At 47.8% G+C, this 10,019-nt stretch overlaps 1 long non-coding RNA gene across 2 annotated transcripts; it reads right to left on the reverse strand.

Moving 5' to 3' along the window:
- Positions 1 to 3,768: 3,768 nt before the first annotated feature.
- LOC138726002 (uncharacterized) lies at positions 3,769 to 9,763 on the reverse strand. Of its 2 annotated transcripts, XR_011338340.1 has the most exons (4): positions 9,386 to 9,763; positions 8,275 to 8,432; positions 7,244 to 7,301; positions 3,769 to 5,438 (listed from the first exon to the last, which is right to left on the reverse strand). It is a non-coding gene; the product is annotated as an uncharacterized lncRNA (long non-coding RNA). The 2 variants fall into 2 exon arrangements; XR_011338339.1 differs by lacking the exon at positions 7,244 to 7,301 and having other exon boundaries at positions 9,386 to 9,760.
- Positions 9,764 to 10,019: the final 256 nt, after the last annotated feature.

The raw sequence follows: 10,019 nt of genomic DNA on the forward strand, positions 1-10,019 counted from the left end.
AAGCCCAGCACCTGCGGAGGTTATTGCTAACAGAGCCAGAGCAGGGATTTGATGCAGATGTGCCCTCCCTCCCTTGAGCTGCAGATACCAAAGATGGGCCGATCATGTCACGTTCTTCCTCAATTATTAGGGAATTGGAGGTGGGTTTTTGATTGCACTGATAGATATTTTGAAAGATTTAGGTTTAGGGCTGAGTACCGCTCGGCCAAGCCGGGAATTAATGACACACACGGTCCCTGCATCAGCTCCCGGCAGCATCCAGCCTGGCACAGGGGGAATATGGACCAATGGCAAATGGGGATAAAACAAAAAAAACCCCAAACCAATAAACAGGACAGAGCACAGAAATAAAGTGAATTTGCGGGTCTGTCCCGTTCGTATGCACCGGTGTGTCTCCACAGCACAAACTGTCGGGGCTGGACTCGTGCTCCCCAGCACCATTCCTCACGTGCCTCCTCTCCTCCTCATTTCGCTGATGACTGAAACCTAGTTAAAGCAAAATAAACCCCTGTTCACATGCAGAGGGACACAGAGAGGCTTGACTTTGCTCCTGTTTCTGATCAGCTTCTTGGCAATTAGATTTCCATGCCTCCTCCTGGGTGTCTGTAACCCAGGAGGAGCTGTGGCTGAGCCAGGAGGGTCCAGATGGGCTTTGCTCTTAGAAATTCTGGCTGTAGCAATTCCCAGGAAGGAACATCTCTCTCATATGTATTATTTCCTAAGACTCTTTGCTGAGACCCTTTTTCCCTCTCGGCACACAACCCAGTGAGCGCTCACAGCCCGCTTTGCATCCTGAGAACTCACCAACAAATTGCTTCCACACTACAATCTCGGCTTCAAAAATTGTGCAGTACAAGGGTTAACAAACTTAAACATTTAAAGAGTCATGAAATGGACTGTTTCCGCTTTCCATCTGGCTTTTATCAATTTTAAGTCGGTTTCAGAAGTACAGCTACACAATCAAAACACACAATCTCCCTAGTCAGATAATTCAATTTTATAAATGAATTACTTATGTGCCTATAAGTAAATACATTCCTAGGCAGGGAGATATTGACTGCTGTCAATGAAATAATGAAGTCCAGGGGAAGTGGCCGTGGCTGGAGTGCCGGCCCCTCAGAGACGTCCTGCAAGGGTGCAGTGGGATCGGTGGATCCCAGCACGATGGGGGGTTGTTGGAAAGAAGAGGCTGCCCAGCAGGACGGGACCTCTTGAGCCACGCTGAGGTGGACAATGAGCAACATCACGGATGTGAAAGGGGATGGATCTGACTATGTTTGTGATTTGCGGTACCCGGGGGGAAATACGTTGAAAGAGGGAGTTGAAAAGGAGACACAGAGGTCCTGAAGAAGGGGTGTAAAAGGTCCCAGCCTTCCCATGCTGATGTGTCTCCTTTGCCAGTGCTGTTTCAGTCCCCCCTTTTGTTCAACAGCGTGGTAAAGAACAGTGAAAATATGCCTTAAATCATAGAAACGTGGAATCTTTGGGTCAGAAGGGACCCTAAAGCCCACCCAGATCCAGCCTCCTGCCATGGGCAGGGACACCTCACTCTGGATCACGGGCTCCAAGCCCCATCCAGCCTGGCCCCTCCAGGGATGGGGCAGCAGCCACTGCTCTGGGCAATCTGGGCCAGCCCTTTCCCTCATCCTATCCCCACACTCCCTGATCAAGAGACCCTCCCCAGCTTTCCTGTAGGACCAACATCCTGCAAGAAGACTCAGTGATGCAGGAAATCACTTTCCAGCTCTTGCATTTTGGTGCAGGAGCTCTTTATCTAACAGTGACCTTGTCCAGGTGCTGGCATGGACACAGACGTGCACCCATGAGCCCCAGTTTGGCGGAGATCTGCTCTGCTGGTACCTGATTTGGGTATTTCTCTGCAAAACGCTCCACAAGGGAAAACACAGACTCAAGGCATCGAGTTTACCCTGGGGCAAGGAACTCTGAGGATTCTCCGACAGCTGTACATCTCAGGCAGTGATCTCAGCCATGTGGCCCACAGATTTCTACTTTCCTTCCATTTCCACTGCTTCATTTAATGATGAACTGAAGATGCCACCAAGCCTCTGTCAGGCCGGGATTGAAGAAGGATTTCAGGCTGCCCCAATGGCCAGGGCAGAGGATAGATCCCATCTGAGTCAGCACAAAACTTCTAACATGCAAATGTTTTATGATTGAAGGTTTCTCTCCATTCCTCCACGCTCCACCACAAATGCTTGCATGGGAAGCCAGCCCAGCCCAGAGGGATGCAAGATGAAGAGGTGAAGGATGGGTTGGATAACAGGAACTGCCTGGGGTAGGCAGCAGTCTCGTCTTTTCAGCATCTGCTTAATAGGAGCCAGGTCATCGTTTTGAATCGCTGGAGGGAGGGTTGACGTGAGTGTGAGCTGGTGCTGCCAAGACCACATATAGCATTCCTCAGTCCGGAGGACATGCGCCTCCTTGGACTAATCCTTCATTTTTTTCCAGTCATTTCCTTTTTCTGTAGCAGAGATTTGACAGAATCTGAGGAGTCCTGGTTGACGGGGAACTTCGTGTGGTTTTCTACTGGTGTTTCATCCACGTCAGAGGCAGCACACAGGCTTTCTGAAACTCTTCACGAGTCCCTGCAGCTAAAACAGGGATGAGCTGTGAAGTTCCATGTCATAAACTGCAACACCTTCCTGATAAAAGTGGAGCTTTGCTGAGCTGCAGGATGCAAGCACAGGTACTGTGAAGAAATGACACACAATGACCTGGCCACAACATTCACATCCCACCCAAACCAGCCCAAAATGAACCCCATCACCAGTCCAGCCTCAGTCTGGAGCACGCGGAGTGCTGGATTTCACATTGATGTTCACTTCCAGCTGTGATTCCAGCTGTGGAAATGGGCTCCTCTTGTTTCATACGTGCTTTTCTCCATCATTTTGTTCTGCTCTTCAACAGTACAGGCAGGAGGACAAGCAACACAGTCCTGCAGCAAAATCCACACAGAGAGAACCCAAAGCAGAAACAGCTTCCTCAGAGGGGGAATAATTTACTGGTTTAACTGCCTGGGCTTGGGAGAGATCCCTCAGCCAGCTGAGAAAACCAGTTACTGTTCTGCTGTGTCCTCAGGCTCTTGCCGTGGGTTTGTAGCTCCAGAGCAGGTCCAGCCCTAATCCGAGGGCAAACTGACCTTGAAGCTGCTCCAGCCAGGCGCGTCCTCTCCCTTCCCACAAATCCAGCACATTTCTGCATAATAATGCAATAAATCTTCTTTGCCGAGGGGGCTTGGGAGCAAGGGTGATGTTTGCTCTCTTATGCTGCGAGGCAATTGCTAAATAAATAGAGTGCTGAAAGCCTCAAGAAATTCAGAGACAAGTCTTCAAAAGGACAATTTTAGGGGGTACAAATTGTAACCACAAAATCTGCATTCACGTTCTGCATCTGCAGATAATTGGAAGCATCTGTGGTGCCAAGTATGAGAGTGGGAGGGGATGAGGCAAGGGTTAAAAACACATGGGCAAGCTCCAGATTGTGGTCTGAGGTGTAAATGTTTGGGCACTACAGGGACACTGGGGCAGAGACACTGTCACAGGTAGTGGGTAAAGGGCTGGGCAAATGTGTGCCTCAAAGGAAATCGTAAAAAGACTTAATTAAAGAAAGAAAAAATAAAATAAAATAAAATAAAATAAAATAAAATAAAATAAAATAAAATAAAATAAAATAAAATAAAATAAAATAAAATAAAATAAAATAAAATAAAATAAAGCAAACCAATTTGGTTTGAAATGCAGACTCCAGCTGTGCTTAAGTGCTCTGAGGCAGACCTGTAGCATTTCCTCTCCCAATCTTCTCTGACCTTAGAGGGGATTGACCTGCCAGAAAACATAGAAATCTGTACTATGCTCAACTTTTGCAAAGAATTATTCCTTCTCACTTTAAAAAAGCCAAATAAAGAGGGTCCACTTTCTCTTCTGCTCCTTCTGTTGGTGCAAGCAAAAAATCTTTGGTGCTCAAGTCCTATTTTTCCACCTGAGAAGCCATGTGTGTGCTGGCAGCTGCCAAGTGTTTTTACAGCCAACGTGCATTTGGAGATAATAAAGATGCCTGTTTTGGCACTTCCCTTCAAAGGGAACTGAACCATTGTCCTGCCCACTAAATTACACCTCTAAATATATTTTTGTGTTATTTTGTGATGGCTTGATGCTTTTATTTTAATGTTGCAGGAAGAAATGTGGCAGAAGTACAGTTCGGCATTGCCCAGAGAACGGCTTCTGAGCAATCAGCTCTCTGCAAAGTTCAGGAGGTCTTTATTTTCATGGGGGAAGTGCTTTAATCAAGATTAATTTTTTCCAGTTTTCAGTAATTGGAGCTCTTCCTGAATTTTCCTCAACTTTCCTTTAGGATGAAATTATCAAATTTCCATGGCAATTAACGGAGAAGGTTTGAGCGTGGGGATGGTTCCGTACAATAGATGGCAGGGAACAAGTGGCGCTGGGTTGGAAGAGCTGCACGAAGGAACTCAGTGTGACGTTGCTCCATAAAGTGTGTCACTCTGCCACATGCAGAGGCACTGCTGACCTCCTGATGCTCATGAAAATCTGAGTCCTGCTCTCAGACTTTGTGCCCCATCAATAAGACTGAGAAGGATTAGCAGAAGAAAGCAACTTTGACCTGGATTTAGGCTTTAGCTGCTTACCCACCGAATCTCCTTTACCTTCCAGCCACCTCGAGGCAAAGCCCCGGTGCCAGGAGCCAGCGTGGGGGGAGCATTGCAGGTGAAGGGAGAGCAGGCAGGGTGGCCACCCTGATCTCTGCCCCAGCTGTGATGCTTTCCCCAAGGTCAGAGTGGATGCTCAGAGATGCAGGGCTGCAACACACTGCTGCGGGGCTGCTGGGCGCCAAGCTCGGAGAGACCTCTCTGCTGCCTTTGGGGCTGAATATCCCTTATGGAAGGGCCCAAAAAGGTGGATCATCTGCCATGTACCCTAAGGGAGGGCTCACTGAGCTCTGCAGAAGCTCAGTGCTTAAAATTGCCAAGGATGGCCCAGGAAAGCAACACCACTGCAACCAATCCATGTCCAAACACTGACCCCCAGACCAAATTACCCTCTGACACTGGCAGGGACTGACCTCGCACTGAGCAACCCTGTCCTCTGTGGCAGATGGGGATGGGATTTAAAACACAGGCATGCGTCCAAAGCCCAGGAAAACAGCCTCTAATTCTGTTATGTGGCTCAGCTACTCATTTCTGAAGCTGATGAATACACACGACCAAATAAATTCAGCAGAGGCAGCTATAGGAGCCTGTGTTTTCACAACACATGCAGCTCCAGTGGGGCTGGGGTCCTGCTTGTGTCCTCTGCAGTCCCAGTCACAGCAGCAGCAGCGTTGCCCCAGCTTTGCAGCTGCTTATGCAAGAAGGAGGAGGAGGCTGTGTGGTTCTCCTGCTCCAGTAAGTGATGCAGCATCTGGAAAGGAGGAGAGTTGCTGTTACGTGATGAGCGAGTCACAGAGAGCAGCTTAGGAGGGGAGAGGGAGGGCAGGGAGCAGAACAACTCAGCATCTACCACTCTATTAGAAAATACATTCAGGAAAAAAAACCACTCCCTCAGGACATCAGGCATTTTCTCTCTGAAAGACATTTTAAAATCATCGCTTTCCTCTTTTAATGTAAATTGCAGTTGCATTTTACAGGATGGTGTTTGCTTTGCTGCAGTCTTTGGTGCTGCGGGAAACTGTCTGTGCTGACCGCAGCCTCCCAGCCCTGGGAGATGCCACCTGCCCCCTCGACTGCCCCAAACGGGGCTGGAGGAGACAGGAAGGATTGGCAGGGCTGGCATGCCCTGTGTCACCCAGCCCCAGCTCCCCCATGACCTGAGCAGCAGTGCTGGACTCTGCTACATCTCCTTTAACAAAAAATACAATTTAAATGCCCAGAAAAGGCTTCTCACATTTTTTTTTTCTTGTCTTGAAGGTAACTGTGTCCCCTGCAGTGGGAGCCACCTGTGGATGCTGCAGAGAGCCTGTTGTGGCTCTCCCTGGCCATATGAAAGCCATCATCCCTCCACTGCGCTCGACCCGGGATTGTGTTACCCTGTAGTAATTCACTTACAGTTAGCAAACGATAAATCCTTGCACAGTTGGTTGAGAAGTCTGGGCTGAGAAGGTATGGAAGTGTATTATTAAATCCAAATGGCTCTGCAGCCCAAGCCTGTCTAACCCACTTCTTAGCAAAATTAACAATATCATGGGGCATGATAAAGTGCAGCACTCTAAGAGCTGCTCCCCAAGCATACCCTCAATAAAGTGAAAGCTTTTTCAGTGAGGCTTCTAGCCTGATGCTAACTGAATGCTGGAAGTAAAGAAATATTCAGCATTTTCCTTCTATTTCAGTGCAATTCCCAGCTTTAAGATACGCTCAACAGGCAGGTGGGCCCTTCGGTCCCTGAGCATCCAGCTGCAGGATGCTCGGAGGTGTCACCTTAGTTTCTCAAGACCAGGAAGGGGTGAGGTGTCCCTGGATGGGTGGGTTCCTCTCAGCCAGCTTCACACTCAAGGGAGCTGCTGTCATTGGTGATTTATAATACAGATCAGAAAAGAGCAGAAAGCCACCAAATCCTGACATTGGCTCCTTATCATCAGACATTTGCGCTAGCTTATGACGTTCTGTTTATCTCCCAGCTGAGCTGCCTGCTGTATCACTGAGTGTTATCTGCTCAGCCTTCCCCGACACAGTCTGGGTTCAGCTCAGCACGAAGACAAGAATATTTTGGCCTTTGCTTAGTGGGGAGGTGCAGACTTAAGGGTGAGGGCTCAGTAGCCACGCTGGCCCTGACTTGCAGTGAAAACACACATTTGTCTGACCAGCTCATCCCTATCCATCCACGCTTTATCCATACAGATAGAATCTATTCCCTCAACCTGGATGACTTCTTTAGAGGCTGGGGGTCTGCCAGGAGCCCAGTGAAACCCCCCACAAGAGTTGGAGCTCCTGACAAAGTGCCACCAACTCAGACCCAGAGCTCAGCATCCCCAGGGGGGCTTCAAGTGCTGCCTGAGGTCTGCCAGCTTGCAGTCGCTCCTCCCTTCTCAGGCTCCTTGTTCCCCACTTGCTTCCTACTCCCACACTCGATTCTGAGTGGGTTTCTCTCAGCATGAGGCTGGCCAAGCCCCTGAGCACCTGAGTTACTTAAACATATGGCACAGCCCATCTCTGACCAGCAAAGAACTTCAGCACACGTTTCATTTTCAGATTAAATTCACAGGGCCGTACCTTAAATCAACGGGACGTCCAATCAATGGGATGTTTTTCCTTTATAAGGACTGTAGAGCTAGAATTTAACATGGAAAGTCATGCGGGTTTCTCCTGAAGACCTCTTTTACAAAAATGAAAATTATAACTTGTTTTCAAGTTTATTAACTGTGTCGTGCTGTTATTGCCTCCAGTCATTTTTTCAGAAAACAAATAAGGAGCAAGTATTTGTCAATCTCAGCAATAAACTATAGTGGCAGCAAACTTAATCTGGCGTTAATTAGGCTTGTGGAAAACTAAATCAAGCATCAGAAACCACAGATTATTTTAGGCTTCCTCTAGCATAAACACAAAGGCTTGAGGATCCATAACATATTATTTTTGTTGACAGTTTTCCACTTTCCCCCCAATTTATTTCATGTATGGGATAGGCTGCGCTTTGATTGCTTTTAGCTCTGTCTTCTTTTGGCCTCAGTGTGGCAGTTTGTTAATCCTTCCTATTTTTGTGTATTTAAGCGGGATTACAGACTTCAAATACATTGTAAAAGGAACCTGTATACAATCTTTCAAAATCACTTAAGTGGGGCAATGACAGAGGTACCAGCCTTGCAAGCAGATACAGCACAGCTCAGAAATCATCCCCAGTGTTTATTTATAAGCCATTTTTAATTACTCAGCAGGACTGAATGAAAGAACTAGAAAATGGGGAATGACACAGGGTTTTGCATTAAGTTACAGCTCATGGAGAAGAAGGGAGTGATCGCTGTGCTTTCAAGCCTAGATGGTTTTGGTGTATAATTATGCCCTGCTGGTTTATTGACAATCTAATAACATTAAACTGCAAACTCTTTTGCAAATAGCATGGGGATCTCTTGAAAGGCTCCATGTAGATTAGAGGAATAGCAGATGTCTCTGCCCAGGGAGCAGCAGGTAGGTCACAGGGCAGAGAACTCACTGAAAGATGAATTTGGGTACATACAGGCTGAGAGAGGCAGGGTAAAAATGTGGGTGAAGCAACCTAAGTTATACCAAGCAATGGGGCAATTTCTCACCTTAAGGAATATCCAGCCTGTGAGGCTGCTGTTTCTTCATTTATGTGAAAGACTTGTGACCTTAGAGCAGCTTCCAGCACTGAAAGGGGCTCCAGGAGATCTAGGGAGTGGCTCTTGGTCAGGGAGTGCAGGGACAGAATGAGGGGAATGGTTTTCAGCTGAAAGAGGGGAGATTGAGATGAGATCTTAGAGAGAAACATTTTCCTGTGAGGGTGGGGAGCCCTGGCCCAGGCTGCCCAGAGCAGGGGTGGCTGCCCCATCCCTGGAGGGGTTCAAGGCCAGGTTGGATGGGGCTTGGAGCCCCTGATCCAGTGGGAGGTGTCCCTGCCCGTGGCAGGGGTGGGACTGGATGGGCTTTGAGGTCCCTTCCAACTCAAACCATTCTATGATATTAAACCTGGAGACTGCACTAAGGAGAAAGCTTTGCAGAAACAACCATTTCCCCTTTCTCAGTGCCAAAAGCCCAGCTTCAGGTGGCCCCAAACAGAGAGCTGCAAGGATGTATCTACACCACCTCTGTGTAAGCTGTAGGTTAACACGTGCACTCTGACCCTCCCAGTACCACCATTACAGATCTCGCTGTTCCCCAGCGATGATTCTTCTTTGAGCTCCTGTTCCTATAAAAGTTAATATTAGATTGCCTGAGAAAAAATGGAGCAGTCATTTTTCAGGACAAGATGATTTTCAAGCTGATTTGCATTAATTTTGAAAGTAAGAATCTTCTGTGTTCCTGTTTCTTTCCAGGAAAACCTGAAGTCATATGAGAACAGCCCATGCTTTTGCCTGGTTTTGATCACTTGACAGAACCAAACCCCTCAAAGTAAATATTTCCCATGAAGATCATTAAGGGTGCAACCAACATGTAAGGAACAGTCACAGGAAAATACTGCTTTAAACCTAATACCACATCATGTTGCATTCATTAGTTCCTTGACATTGTAGCTGGAATGGGAAAAAAATAAAAAGACATGGAGCAGAACGATATTACGGGTTGATAAATGCTTCCGAATGAATCATAGAATTGTTTGGTTGGAAAAGACCTTTGAGATCATTGAGTCCAACTGTACCCGTGCCCTACTAAACCAGATCCCTGAGCACCTCATCTACTCACCTGTTAAATCCCTCTGGGGATGAGGACACAACCACCTTCCTGGGAAGGAGTTCCAGTGCCTGAGAACCCTTTCAGAGAAGAAATTTTTCCTGATGTCTAGTCTGAACATCCCCTGGTGCAACTTGAGGTCATTTCCTCTCATTGTATCCCCTGTCACTTGGGAGAAGAGACCAGCACCCTCCTCGCTACAACCTCCTTCCAGGCACCTGTAGACAGTGAGGTCTCCCCTCAGCCTCCTTCTCTCTAGGCTAAAACGAGCACAATTATCCCCCAGCTCCAAACTGCAATTGTTCCCTATGTGTTCAACAAAAGCAGTAGCTGCCTGTGCACCCACTGATCCCCTTTTCTGTGTTAGTGCAGGAAGGTCTGAGAGATGATGCTTGGCTCCTAACCATGCCAGAAGATGCTACCAGAGATATCCAACAAGGGGACCAAGATATGATATGGGAGATGGCGCTTTGCCTCTTGCGTCATGAAAGGGAAATGATCATTTCACCAGGATAAAACTAAGATCCAGGACAGCCCAGGCCAGGAGCTGGACCTTCTGCTCCACATGGCACAGCTGGGAGGTCTCAGGGCTCCCTGGCTGGCTGGGGTGGAGGAGCAGGCAGGGAGCACCCACGGCTGCCAGCCA

This window comes from Phaenicophaeus curvirostris, chromosome 13, assembly GCF_032191515.1.
Source record: "Phaenicophaeus curvirostris isolate KB17595 chromosome 13, BPBGC_Pcur_1.0, whole genome shotgun sequence".
Classification (NCBI taxonomy): Eukaryota; Metazoa; Chordata; class Aves; order Cuculiformes; family Cuculidae; genus Phaenicophaeus; species Phaenicophaeus curvirostris.